This window comes from Lactuca sativa, chromosome 3, assembly GCF_002870075.4.
Source record: "Lactuca sativa cultivar Salinas chromosome 3, Lsat_Salinas_v11, whole genome shotgun sequence".
Taxonomy (NCBI): Eukaryota; Viridiplantae; Streptophyta; class Magnoliopsida; order Asterales; family Asteraceae; genus Lactuca; species Lactuca sativa.
The window spans coordinates 132,035,957-132,048,954 of NC_056625.2; positions in this window are offsets into that span (position 1 = coordinate 132,035,957).

Consider the following 12,998-nt stretch of genomic DNA (forward strand, 5'->3'; position numbering starts at 1 on the left):
CAGTGGAAGCCTGTGAGTAGTAGAGTGGACTCAGTGAGTTGGAGGGCAGACTCAGTAATGGAGGGACTCGACGAGTTGTTCATACAACTCGTCGAGTCCAAGGCAATCTTCTTAGCTCAAGAACAACTCGTCGAGTTGTTCATATAACTCGGCGAGTCGGATGAAGATTGTCTGAGTTCTTGGATTGAGAGGGTACTCGTCGAGTCGATGCCATACTCGACGAGTAGCCACGAGTAGGGTTGAGAAGTGAGACTAGAGACTCGGCGAGTTGGCGGCCCAACTCGGTGAGTCAGGTCAATTGTGGGTTGACTTTGACCGAGAGAGTTGACTTTGACCAAGGGTAAAAGAGTCATTTTACCCCAGTGCAGTGTTTAGCATTTGATTGAGTGTGTTTATGGACTTGTAGCCGGGGAGATACCGGAGCAGCAGCAGTTAGCTTCCAGAGCCATTCACACAGCAGCCAGTTCACGAGGTGCGTTTCCCTTCAGTAGGAACGGGTCTAAGGCCACAATGTTGGCCCGTTCAGTTAGCCGTAGTTTCTGGACTTCGGTCCAATGCAGTAGCTAGTATTTTTGACGCCTCCGTGGCTCAGACGAGATTTATGTGTTTATGCTAGTTGTTATGTTTATGCTATGTTCAGTCAGCTTCGGATTTCGGTCCGATGTAGGGGACAGAGGTCCCAGTCACCTTCGGACTTCGGTCCGATTTAGGGGATGAAGGTCCCAGTCAGCTTCGTACTTCGGTCCGATGTAGGGGACAGAGGTCCCAGTCAGGTTCGGACTCCGGTCCGATGTAGAGGACGAAGGTCCCAGTCAGCTTCGGACTTCGGTCCGATGTAGGGGACAGAGGTCCCAGTCAGCTTCGGACTTCGGACCGATGTAGGGGGCAAGGCCCCAGTTAGCCCAGACTTCGGTCCGATGCAGTGGGCAAGGCCCAGTATGTGCTTATATGTTATTATGTGGTATGTGGTAGTTTGGGGGAGCTCACTAAGCTTCGTGATTACAGTTTTAGTTTTGGTTTCAGGTACTTCTGCAAGCAAAGGGAAGAGCTCGGGATGATGGCATCGCACACACCACAGCTTCAGTTTTGTCCTGGGAGTTGATTTAGTTTTCTTGATATGTTTGGATACAGTTGTGATTCAGTTTTTCTTACAGTATTTTATCATGGTTTTGAAACACGCAGCATATGGTTTTATTATGTGATACTCAGTCTCATGGGTTTTGTTATAATAAAAATCGAAATTTTTGGGTGGTATTTTTGGGTTGTTTCAGAACTCTTGCGGATATTTCCTAACACCCAATCCTCGAATGTACTAGGCTTATAACACTCAAACAGATCCTAAACAGTGCTAAAAGATAGCAGAAGCGAGTCTGACTTTGATTGTATTGAATGGTTGTACAAGGTAGAAATTTCTGGTTGTCACATCATCCCCCCGTTAGAGAGATTTTTGTCTCGAAATTAGATTTTAAGCAATTACAAATAACTAAGTGAAAAGATGAGGATATTTCAGTTTCATTTGATCCTCGCGCTCCCAAGTGAATTTAGGTCCTCTCTTGGCATTCCAGCGAACCTTCACTATCGGGATACGGCTTTGATTCGTTCGCTTGACCTCTCGGTCCATGATCTCTACTGGTTCTTCCACAAAGTTGAGGGTCTCGTTGATCTCGATCTCGTCGATTGGGATTACAAGAGTCTCGTCAGACAGACACTTTTTCAAGTTCGAGACGTGGAAAGTAGAATGTACGTTACTAAGCTCGTGAGGTAGTTTGAGTTTGTAAGCTACAGGACCAATTCTAGAGATGATATCGAAAGGCCCTACGTATGTTGGATTTAGCTTTCCACGCTTTCTGAAGCATATCAAGCCTTTCTAGGTTGAGACCTTCAATAGAACATGATTACCAACCTGGAATTCCAACGGTTTCCTTCTCTTGTCTGCGTAGCTTTTCTGTTGGTCTCTAGAGGATTTTAATCGTTCACGGATTTGAATGATATTCTTTCTCGTTTCCGGAATGATTTTAGGACCTGTGAGAGTGCTGTCAGGAACTCGTCCTTTAGCTAACTGAGTGTCACCCACCTCAGCCCAGCACAGAGGGGATCTGCACTTCCGGCCATAGAGGGCTTCAAATGGAGCAACTTTTATGCTGGTGTGATAACTATTATTATAGGAGAACTCGACAAGGGGTAGATGAGTATCCCATGCCTTTCCAAAGTCAATCACATAGGCTCGCAACATATCTTCCAAAGTTTGAATGGTCCTCTCACTTTGTCCGTCGGTTTGCGGATAGTAGGTTGTACTCATGTCCAGCCTAGTTCCTAGGGAACTTTGTAGCGACTGCAAGAACCTTGAAGGGAATCTACTATCTCTATCTGAGATAATGGATATGGGAACACCATGTAGTCATACGATCTCCCTAATGTAGGTCCTAGTTAGTTTCTCCATCTTCTTAGTTTCTTTGATAGGCAGGAAGTGTACGGACTTGATTAACCTGTCTACGATCACCCAAATGGTATCGAGACCACCCGTTTTCTTGGGCAACTTGGTTATGAAGTCCATTATGATCTGCTCCCACTTCCATTCCGGTATCTCCGGTTGTTGAAGTAAGCTTGATGATTTATGGTATTCGACCTTAACCTTGGCGCAAGGAAGGCATTTACTCACGAAGGTAGCAATCTCTACTTTCATGTTAGGCCACCAGTATAGCTTTTTAAGATCTAGATACATCTTATCTGAACCTGGGTGGACGAAATATCGAGTGTTGTGCGATTCAGTCATGACCAAGTCTTTGAAACCACCATGCTTCGGTGTCCAGATCTGGTCCATGAGATATAAGGCTCCGCCACCCTTGACTTCCAAAATTTTATCCGTCCCTCTCAAGTCTCAAGGATTCACCCGCCACATTTTCAGGTTTCAAGGCTTCAAGTTGAGCCTCCTTAATATGTGTGGACAAGTGTGAATGGATAGTCATAGTCAACGATTTGACTCTACGACCAGAGTATTCTTTCCGACTTAGGGCGTCAGCTACTACATTGGCTTTACCAAGATGATAACGAATTACACATTTGTAGTCATTGAGTAGCTCGAACCATCATTGTTGTCTCATATTGAGCTCCTTCTGGTCGAATATGCATTGAAGGCTTTTGTGGTCTGTAAAGATAGTGCTTTTTGTACCATACAGGTAGTGTCTCCAGATCTTCAGAGCAAATACAACTGCTTCTAACTCAAGATCATGTGTGGTGTAGTAGACCTCGTGTGTATTTAGCTGTCTTGAGGCATAAGTGATGACCTTACCTCGTTGCATGAGGACACATCCGAGTCCTTGGTTGGGTGCATCGCAATAGACCACGAAGTCTTCTATCCCTTCTGGGAGGGATAGTATCGGTGTGTTGCATAAGGCTCGTTTCAGCGTTTGGAACACCTTCTCTTGTTTCTCTTCCCAGTCAAATGCCACGCCTTTCTGGGTCAATGTAGGTGGTTTTGCGATCCTAGAGAAGTTATGAATGAACCTAAGATAGTAGCCAGCGAGGCCTAGAAATTGACGAATTTTTGTAGGCGTCTTCGGTGCTGACCAGTTCTCAATGGCTTTAATTTTGGAAGGGTCCACGTGAATTCCTTTTCCGCTAAACACGTGACCCAAGAATTCGACTCTTTGAATCGAAAACTCGCATTTAGGCAACTTCGCATAGAGCTTCTCTGATCGTAATGTTTCCAAGATCTGACGTAGATGCTTACTATGCTCTTCCTTACTACGAGAGTAGATAAGTATGTCATCAATGAACATAATGACGAACTGATCCAAGTAAGGACGGCATACCCTATTCATTATGTCTATGAACACTGCGGGTGCATTAGTCAATCCGAATGGCATTACTACAAACTCGTAGTGTCCCTAACGAGTTCGGAAGGCTGTCTTGGGAATATCCTCCTCTAGAACTCGTAACTGGTGATACCTGGATCTCAGATCAATCTTTGAAAAGTAATTCGCCCCATGCTGTTGGTCGAACAAATCATCTATGCGAGGCAGAGGGTAACGATTCTTAACGGTTAGTTTGTTTAATTCTTTATAGTCGATGCACATACGGAACGATTCGTCTTTCTTCTTCACGAACAAGACCGACACTCCCCAGGGTGAGAAGCTTGGTATAATAAAGCCCTTGCTGAGTAGTTCGTTAAGTTGATCGGATAGCTCCTGCATCTCAGCTGGTGCTAGACGATAGGGCGATTTGGCTACTGGGGTAGCCCCTGGAACTAAGTCGATTCTGAACTCAACTTGATGCTGTGGAGGTAATCCTGGGAGTTCTTCTGGAAAGATGTCGGGAAAGTCGCATACTTTTGGGATGTTCTTTATGCCTTTCGTCTCTTGGCTTGTATCGACAACATGAGCAAGGAATGCATGACATTCCTTTCGCAAGTACTTCTGGGATTGAATAATCGAGATGATGCGAAGGTTCGTGCCTGGTTTGTTGCCATAGATAACTAGGGTTTCGCTAGAAGACAGATTAAGGTGAACTGTCTTCTCGTAACACATGATGTCAACACGATGAAGACTCAACCAATCCATGTCGATAATGACATCGAAACTTTTAATGGAGACTGGCATGAGGTCTATTGGAAATTAATGGCTATCTAGAGTTAGAGTACATCCTATGTATATACTGCTAGTGCTCTCAGTCTTTCCGTTAGCCATTTCTACAATGAACAGTTCTTTAAATGCACATGATTGCTGTTTAAGTAAGTGTGCAAATTTATGGTTCACGAAACTCCTTTCCGCTCCACTATCAAACAGTATGCATGCATATGAGTTATCGAGGATAAACGTACCAGTGACCACTGTGAGGTCGGCAACCGCTTCCTCGTGGCCTATAGCCAAAACTCTTCCCACTCCGCCAGCGTTCCCTGCCTTCGGGCAGTTTCTCTTGTAGTGACCCACCTCGCCACATCCATAGCAAGCCTGTCCCACACTAACGTCGGGGACTTGGGTGATTAGCCTTGCTGGAGCGTCACATAAATGGGCAGTGTGCCCTTTCCTGTTGCAGTTAGCGCACTGCATTTCCTGGCAGTGTTCGTTGTGGTTGAAGCTGTACTTGTTGCACTTGGGCAAGCTTCCAGCATACTGCTTCATTGGCGCAGTAGCAGTAGGTGCTATCGCATCATGAACAACCACGACCTGCTGCTTTTTGGCAGAGTTTTGTGTCGCGTTCTTCTTCTTGTTATCCCATAACTTCCACTTGTTGTCTGCGACTTTGGAGGGTTCTGGGATGGCCAGGGTTGTTGTTGTTGGGGTGCGAACTCCATGATCGATGAGCCGCTGTGCCAATCGCTTGGCACCATCGAAGGTAATGGGATTTGAAGCTAAGACATTCCCCTGAAATGGAGGCACCAGCCCCCAGATATACCTTTCTATTTTCTCTCCCTCTGTGGGGACCATTCCCGGACATAGTGCCACCAGATCGCTGAATCTGGCGGTGTAGGCCATTATGTCGGAGCCCTTCATGGTTAGGCTCCAAAGTTCCTGTTCAAGTTTCTAAACCTCATCCCTCGGACAATATTCTTCAATCATGAGCTCCTTCAGAGCTTCCCAGCACATATCATTAGCCACTATTAGAGTTAGTGATTTGACATGGCTATTCCACCACGTCAGTGCTCTGTCCGCGAAGGTGCAAGCAGCAAGTTTAACTTTGCTTCCTTCTGGACAGGAACAAATCTCAAAGATTTATTCCGTTTCCTCGAACCATTGCGAGAGGGCAATGATTCTGCCAGCCCCGTTGAAGGACCTGGGCTTGCAGTTGGTAAAGTCCTTATACGAGTACTCCCTAGAGCGCATTGGAGCATCACCTTGAGTGGAATGAACTGTTGTTCCACTCCCGCTAGAACCACTAGCACTGAATTGGGCTAAGGCTGCCGAAACAGCCGCAACCACTGCAGCTTAGATAGCTGTCGGGTTGTATTGTGGAGGAGGTGGAGGTGGCTGTGTGACATCCCCAATTTCACGGCCAGAAAAGACCAGTTTGTTTATGCTTTGTTTTAAAATCAGAGTTATTTTTTTAAAGAAAATTGTTGCGGAATTTGTCCCAAAAACAAAATGTGATAACCATTTATCAAAACATTTCTCAAAGAGAATGTATTTTTATTACATAATAAAACCTCGGGATGTTATGTTTCGATACAGACCAAAAGCATAAACAGTATAAAATAGACCTTACAATAGTTATTTATAACTACTGATCTATAATCCAAACTCTCTCGTCAAGTCCACCAACTTATACTCTTGTGCCATTACCTATAATGCAAAGAAAACTGAGTAGGTCAGGCTTGGGAGCCTAGTGAGCATATAGGGTTTTCAACCCACAATAATATAATTATTATATTTAATCATCAAAGAATCAACCCAATTACCCATCCCCCATTATCTCCATTTATCTTAAGGATCTACCCTAAGAATCATCTATCATTCATTCTTAAGGATTGACTTGAGGTATAGGCACAAAGTCACATCGCCGCCAGGGTTTAGTCAATAGGCGTTAACTCCATAGTCACCAAGGTTTATACAATAGGTGCTAACTCCATAGTCACCAATAGGGATGAGCAAAAGGACCAAACCGGCCGGAACCGGAAACCGGCTTCGGCCAAAATCAAGAACCGAACCGGCCCGACGGTTCTACCGGTTCTTGTCGTGTCTTCAAATGTTGGAACCGGTCTTCGAAAAGTAGCATCATACGGTTCCGGTTTTTGCCGGTTCTACCGGTTTTTGCTGGTTGTACCAGTTCCGGTTATATCGGTTCCGGTTTCTACCGGTTCCCGGTTCCAAAAATCCACAAAAATAACGTCCCGGTCCCGGCCCGACCAATTCCATCGGGTTCCGGTTCCGGTGCCGGTTCCGGTTCCGGCCGGTTCCCCGGTCCATATGCTCTTCCCTAGTCACCAAGGTTTATACAATAGGCGCTAACTCCATAGTCACCAAGGTTTATACAATAGGCGCTAACTCCATAGTCACCAACTATCCCATCTACCCATGTTCTACCCAATATTTTCGTAGATATAAATACTTACACAGTTTAAATCATTTAACACCTGTATAAAACATCAATTCCACGCCCATCTCCAATAGACAAACAATATATAACATATAGCACGTATTTCATGGCAAACACTTCATATATATGTGTTAGAAGAAAGTAACTACACACTCACACAAAACATATACTTAATACATTCAAACAATACTTGTATTAAAATCGTGTTTGTGAAAGGGACTATACACTCACACATATAAACAACAATATACTTAATACATTCAAACAATACTTGTATTATTATTGTGTTTATGAAATGGACTATACACTCACTTGATCAGAAGATGATCGGACAACACTACGGCTTGTGGAAGTAGTATTCTTCGGTAGATCTGGAAGATCTTCACAAAAATTGGCTTCTCGCGGGTAGAGCTTCGGCTCAGGAATTTCACTTCTCGGGATCTTCGGGCTTCGGGACTTGCTTCGTGTCTCATGATGAAATCGGGGATTTGGGGGGTTAAAATAGGGCTTAGAGAAGGTATCAGGAGTGGGAGAGTAAAGGGAGGAGCAACCAAAATCGGCTGACCCTTGATTTCTATTTATAGGGCTAGATTTTGACCCTCACGTCGTGAGTTTCTAAAGCTCACGTCGTGGAACTTGATCGTCACTGCATGCGTCATCACAACTTGCATATGTCAGGCTCCAGAAGGCGTCAGAAGTCAGTTCACATCGTGAATATTGTTTTCACGTCATGAACCCTGACAGTTTTGGGGTTTCGTGCCCGAACTTCAGAAATTCATAATTTTCGCATACGAACTCCGTTTTCGACGTTCTTTATATCGACGCGAAGGTGAGATTATGCTCTACAACTCTCGTTTAGACTCCATTGGCTAATTTTGACTTTATTTTTAATATATTATAAATATATTACTTTTATATTATTTTTAGTAGGCCGGGACAGGAAAACTCTGTTATAAATTCATAACTTCTTCATCTGACGTCCGTTTCCGCCTATCTTTTTATTGTTTCACTATTATCGATGAGATCTTCGATTCTCATTTAGATTGTTTCGGCTAAAAATCACTCAATCTCAAATCGAGGATTCGGGCTGCATACTGCTAAGTCGAAACTTCGTAAAAATCATAACTTCCTCATACGAAGTCAGATTTGGGCGTTCTTTTCATGCACGCTTTCGGTTTAACGTATTCTACGACATTTGTTTAGATCGCTAAGGCTAAATATTGCTCTAACGTAAATTCACTTTTTACGTTATTCAGCGTCATGCCAGTTCTGTCGCGAAACTTTGATGGGTCATAACTTCTTCGTTATAACTCGGATTTCGGCGTTCCTTATATGCACGTAATCCTTGTAACATATACAAAAACTTAGTTAAGATTACTCCTTCTAAATAATCTTCCATCAAAAAGTCATTTTTGATGCTTATCGTCTCTAAATTGACTAGCCCGGATCTACGGGCGTTACAGGTTGCGTTGGAGTTATCGGAGGATTATGCCTTGTCACTCTCTGTGGAGGCATCGTTCAACTAAAAGTTTACAAAGTTGAAGATAATAGTAAGAATAAATTGCAAGTATAATGAGGGTGGTCCATGGACTAACACTCCATAGTCCAACAAAAAAATAAGAGTATGATTGACATAGAGATCTAGCAGTAGAAGTCTGAAAGTACTTGGATATGGATTTCCCAAAAGATTAGATAACTGTCAATAATATTGGCATTAATGATGTAACAAGTTTGGGAAAAATGACCTAGAAGTAGGTCTTACATCAAACCAGAATAAGAAAATTTTGACAGTACTAAGACCTTAATAGACTAACAATTTCAAAGTCTTATCATAGATAGGAAACTAAAACTAGAGCTTTTACATAGACCTAAGTTATATCCAAAAGAGAAAGTAGAGTAGGCTCTATCTGCGACGAGAACCACTAGAATGAGTCTTTGACTCTACTAGTTGGTGCTCCATGTCTCTCATGCGCCTTTCAAATGTTGCCTGACGAGATCGAAGTTCCCTGACTTCGGATTGGGTTGAAGTAAGTTCTTTCTGAAAGGCCGCATTCTGGTTCTGAATTATTCTATGAGCAGTTTGCAGATGGCGAATACGAACGGTATTGACTCCCACATCGACATCAACTTCCATGATTCGGTTGATGGCTGCCCTACCCTGCTCATCATTACGAGCAACCCTGCAGACCAGAATAAGTAGGACTCTGTCTGCTGAGCCTTCCTCGCTCAAGTTGTAGAAGCTTCTGTCTCCGTTGTATGGTAAGGGTTGACCCTGTTCGTGACTCCATCTGTTCAAGTTTGTTGCCCACAGAGATGTGGGGCCTTGAAATGCCGAACGAGGGTTAGGATTTGGGATTGGGGGCACCAGGGGTAGGTTATTAACTTCTAGCACAGAGTCAGAATCCTCCGGAAAGTTCTCTGCGAAGTCATCATCCAAAGGGATTTGATGATTCTCTTCTGGCTCTGCATCGAGCCATCCACCATTTCCTTGGTTGGGGAAGTACGGGTCGCCAGGGGGATTGAATCCAACCATGTTATCTAAGTGAGAAAAGGGATGAAAGAGATAGTTAATAGACGTACTACTTAAGATAATTATAGGATGATCCTTACCAGTTACTTCAATACTTGCGTAGTGCATACCAGTTACGTGTAATCAAAACAGGATAAACCTTCGAATAAGTGACCCCCTGACTCAAAATCCACAACCAAACAAGGAACATGAAATAAAGCAAATATCACAGATTCTAAGTCTATGACACCTTAGTGTATTCACTCCACAACTATTGACCTATTAGTAAAGACCTTTTTAGTTCTCAAATAAGTAATTATATTAACACAAAATACTTCTATACTATTTTAAGTTTATGTTCTGTTCTAATGTTTTCATTGTAGTAGTGTTGGTAAGCTTTTAGACTTGCTGCAACACCATAACCATTCATAGGCACATGCTAATCACTTCTCGGACAGATATAGTTGATCAGGCTATATCACACCCAGATCTGATTATATGTCCCCAAGTCTACTTGTGTTGTCCAATAACCGCAATACTTTTGTTCTGTCCTAGTGACATTGATTTTAGTATGAATGCAGGTATGTATACTTTGGTTAAATATTTTATTATTTAAAAGTATAAACTCCTGGTCAGTGTATTTTAATCCCGATGTGTTTATAGTTTGCATATCTTTTATGGGTTGATATACTCAATTCACTATAAACAAAGCTATGATACCAATCTGTTACACCCCAAAACCGGAACAATGGAAAAGTTCTGGGGCGGAGGACGTCATCTACAGTATCACAACAATGCATAATAGTAAACAAGAAACAACATCATCCATTGCGTTAATATTATAATTTAATACAAGTGTGTTCTGTGTATAGTTTATAAGACACCAAAAATGAATAATTAAAATAGAGACGAGTCTTGAAAGCTCCGTATTCTCAAAACCTGGTCATCAGTACCTGTCTACTGGTCACCTGAGAATACAAGTTATTTTGAAAGAGTAGATAAGCATTAAAGCTGGTGAATTCATTAGTGTTTTAGTGTCATCGTTTGTATGAATGTGTTTGAAAATGTTTGATGTAAATGTTTGTAAGTGTTTGTAGTAAATGTTTGTATCTCCTAGAAAATCATATATTTTCTACTAAACAGGTAGCCTTCTACCAAGGCCCGAATGTTCTGTATGTTGTTTGTTTGTAAAAGTGTGTAATTTTCCCAAATATGAGTAGCATTACCAAAATATAGTTTACATTACCGTTTATGTGAGAAAATTACAATGTGAATGCAATGGGAAAATAAAGATGTACTGTAGTATTGTATATAAGTAACTACCAATGTACTAACTACCTTAAACCAGTTTGTTAATTAAGGTAAAATGTGATGAGGTTGTAACCATACTTGATTAACTAGTAAAACACGACGATCAAAGACATCGAAATGGTATGACATTCGTCACCCGTAGACCTGCAGGTCCCACTGTAGCTAGCAGCAAGGTGTAGGATGGTCAATCCCGTATAGATCTATACACAAATTCACGCTCTCCCTCCAGGAGACTCTTGTTACAAACCGTGACACAATAGTAGATTGTCATGCCATGAAGTAGTGGCTCACATTAATGTTATAGTATTCTAGTGTTTGTATAATATGTTCTAGTGTATTGTATGTTATCTCTGTTCTAGTGTATAGTATGTTCTCTTTGTATAGTGTAGTGTATGTTCTCTTAGTTTCTCATCATAGTATGTTCGTTCTGTTTCTCATAATAGTAAGTTTATATTGACTCATGAATGAACTGACTCTTGTATGTTTCATTGTACTAGAAATAGTGAGTAGTAATTCCCTAATCTATACCTATTTTACGTATATACATAATATATAATTATAACTAAGATTCAAACGAAACTCGGACAAATAACCGGATACCCTAAGTCCACAACCAAACAAGACAGGAAATAAAGTGAGTTATCAGTCCTAAGCCCATTCAACCTTACTTATATAACTATACCTATATAGACATGATTTAGACAATATATAAGTTTAAAAGAGTTTAGCATATAAAAGAGTTTTAACCATTTGAATGGTTATAGATGACTTGATGTCAGCTTATAAAAATGTTTTGAAATAGTGTGCTTGATATAACAGTTTAAAGTATAAAAAATCCACTTGTTTGATAGTTATTAATCACATGTGATTGATATAATAACTATAATGGTTGTACTTGTATCCCCCCCCCCCCAATAAAAACATTTAAAATCATATAAAAGATAACTTAATGGGGGGGGGGTATGAACTCACCTGTAGTGAGTGATATGAATGTAGGATCGATATAGGATGCTAAGTGTCAAGTGAAGCCTCGAGCACAAACAGATCCTATTAAGCATATAATGATACATATATGTATATAATTAGTGTATATACAACTAATCATGCAAGGAAACCACTTTAAGGACCAGGAAACACTTGGATTGAAGTGTTTTAATCACATATGATTGAATCAAATGGAGTTTACGGTCATAGAGCATGACTTTAAGAGGTGTTTAGGGCCCTAACTAACATTCACTAAGTGTTCACGGACCTATGTTTGGACTTAATATGAGTTTGTAGAAAATATATGCTCCAAAACAAGGGTTTACGGCCATGCAAGGGTTTATAGCTGTAAACTCTTGATGTTCATGCATTATATGATGTTTTAAGGCTAGGAATCATGTGTTTATCAAGCCTAGCTAGAAGATAGAAGAGATACTCACACTTTTGAAGGCTTCTAAGGAGTTCACGGCCCAAGAACAAGTAGGTGTTCTTGGTGAAAGTGTTGAATACTTGAAGATCTACCCGAAAAGATGAACTTCATGGATGAAATCAAAGGGTGATACTAGATTAAGAAGGATAACAACTAATCAAATAGAAGAATGGATTACAGTTTTGAAGACCAAGGTGAAAGTTCTTGATGATACTTGAGAGGAAATCGAGTTCTTGAGATGGAATTGTGAGAAAAAGGTGAAAAAAAATGAAGGAATATCATATATGAAGGGAGAAGTTCACGGCCAAGGAGGTGTTTACGGTCGTAAACTCTAGCTTACGGCCGTAAACTCCTCATAATGGAGTTTCTGGCTTGAATGTTGCACACTGAACTCTCGCAGATACTTCCTAACACCCAATCCTCGAATATATTAGGCTTAGGACACTCATACAGACCCTAAACAATGCTAAAAGATAGCAGAAGCGATTCTGACTTTGATTGAATTGAATCAGTGTACAAGGTAGAAATTTCGGGTTGTCACACATTCACTCACTCGATCGTTATTGTGGTAACAAGAAAAGTAAGTGGGTATAACTTAGTTAAACATTCTTGCTTCCCGATTGCATTATATGCCTCAAACCTAAAACATATATACGTTATATAGATACACATATTATACATCAAGGTTATCCGTTCATTAGTGTCGTGGCACAAGAGAGACGCAAGGACAAA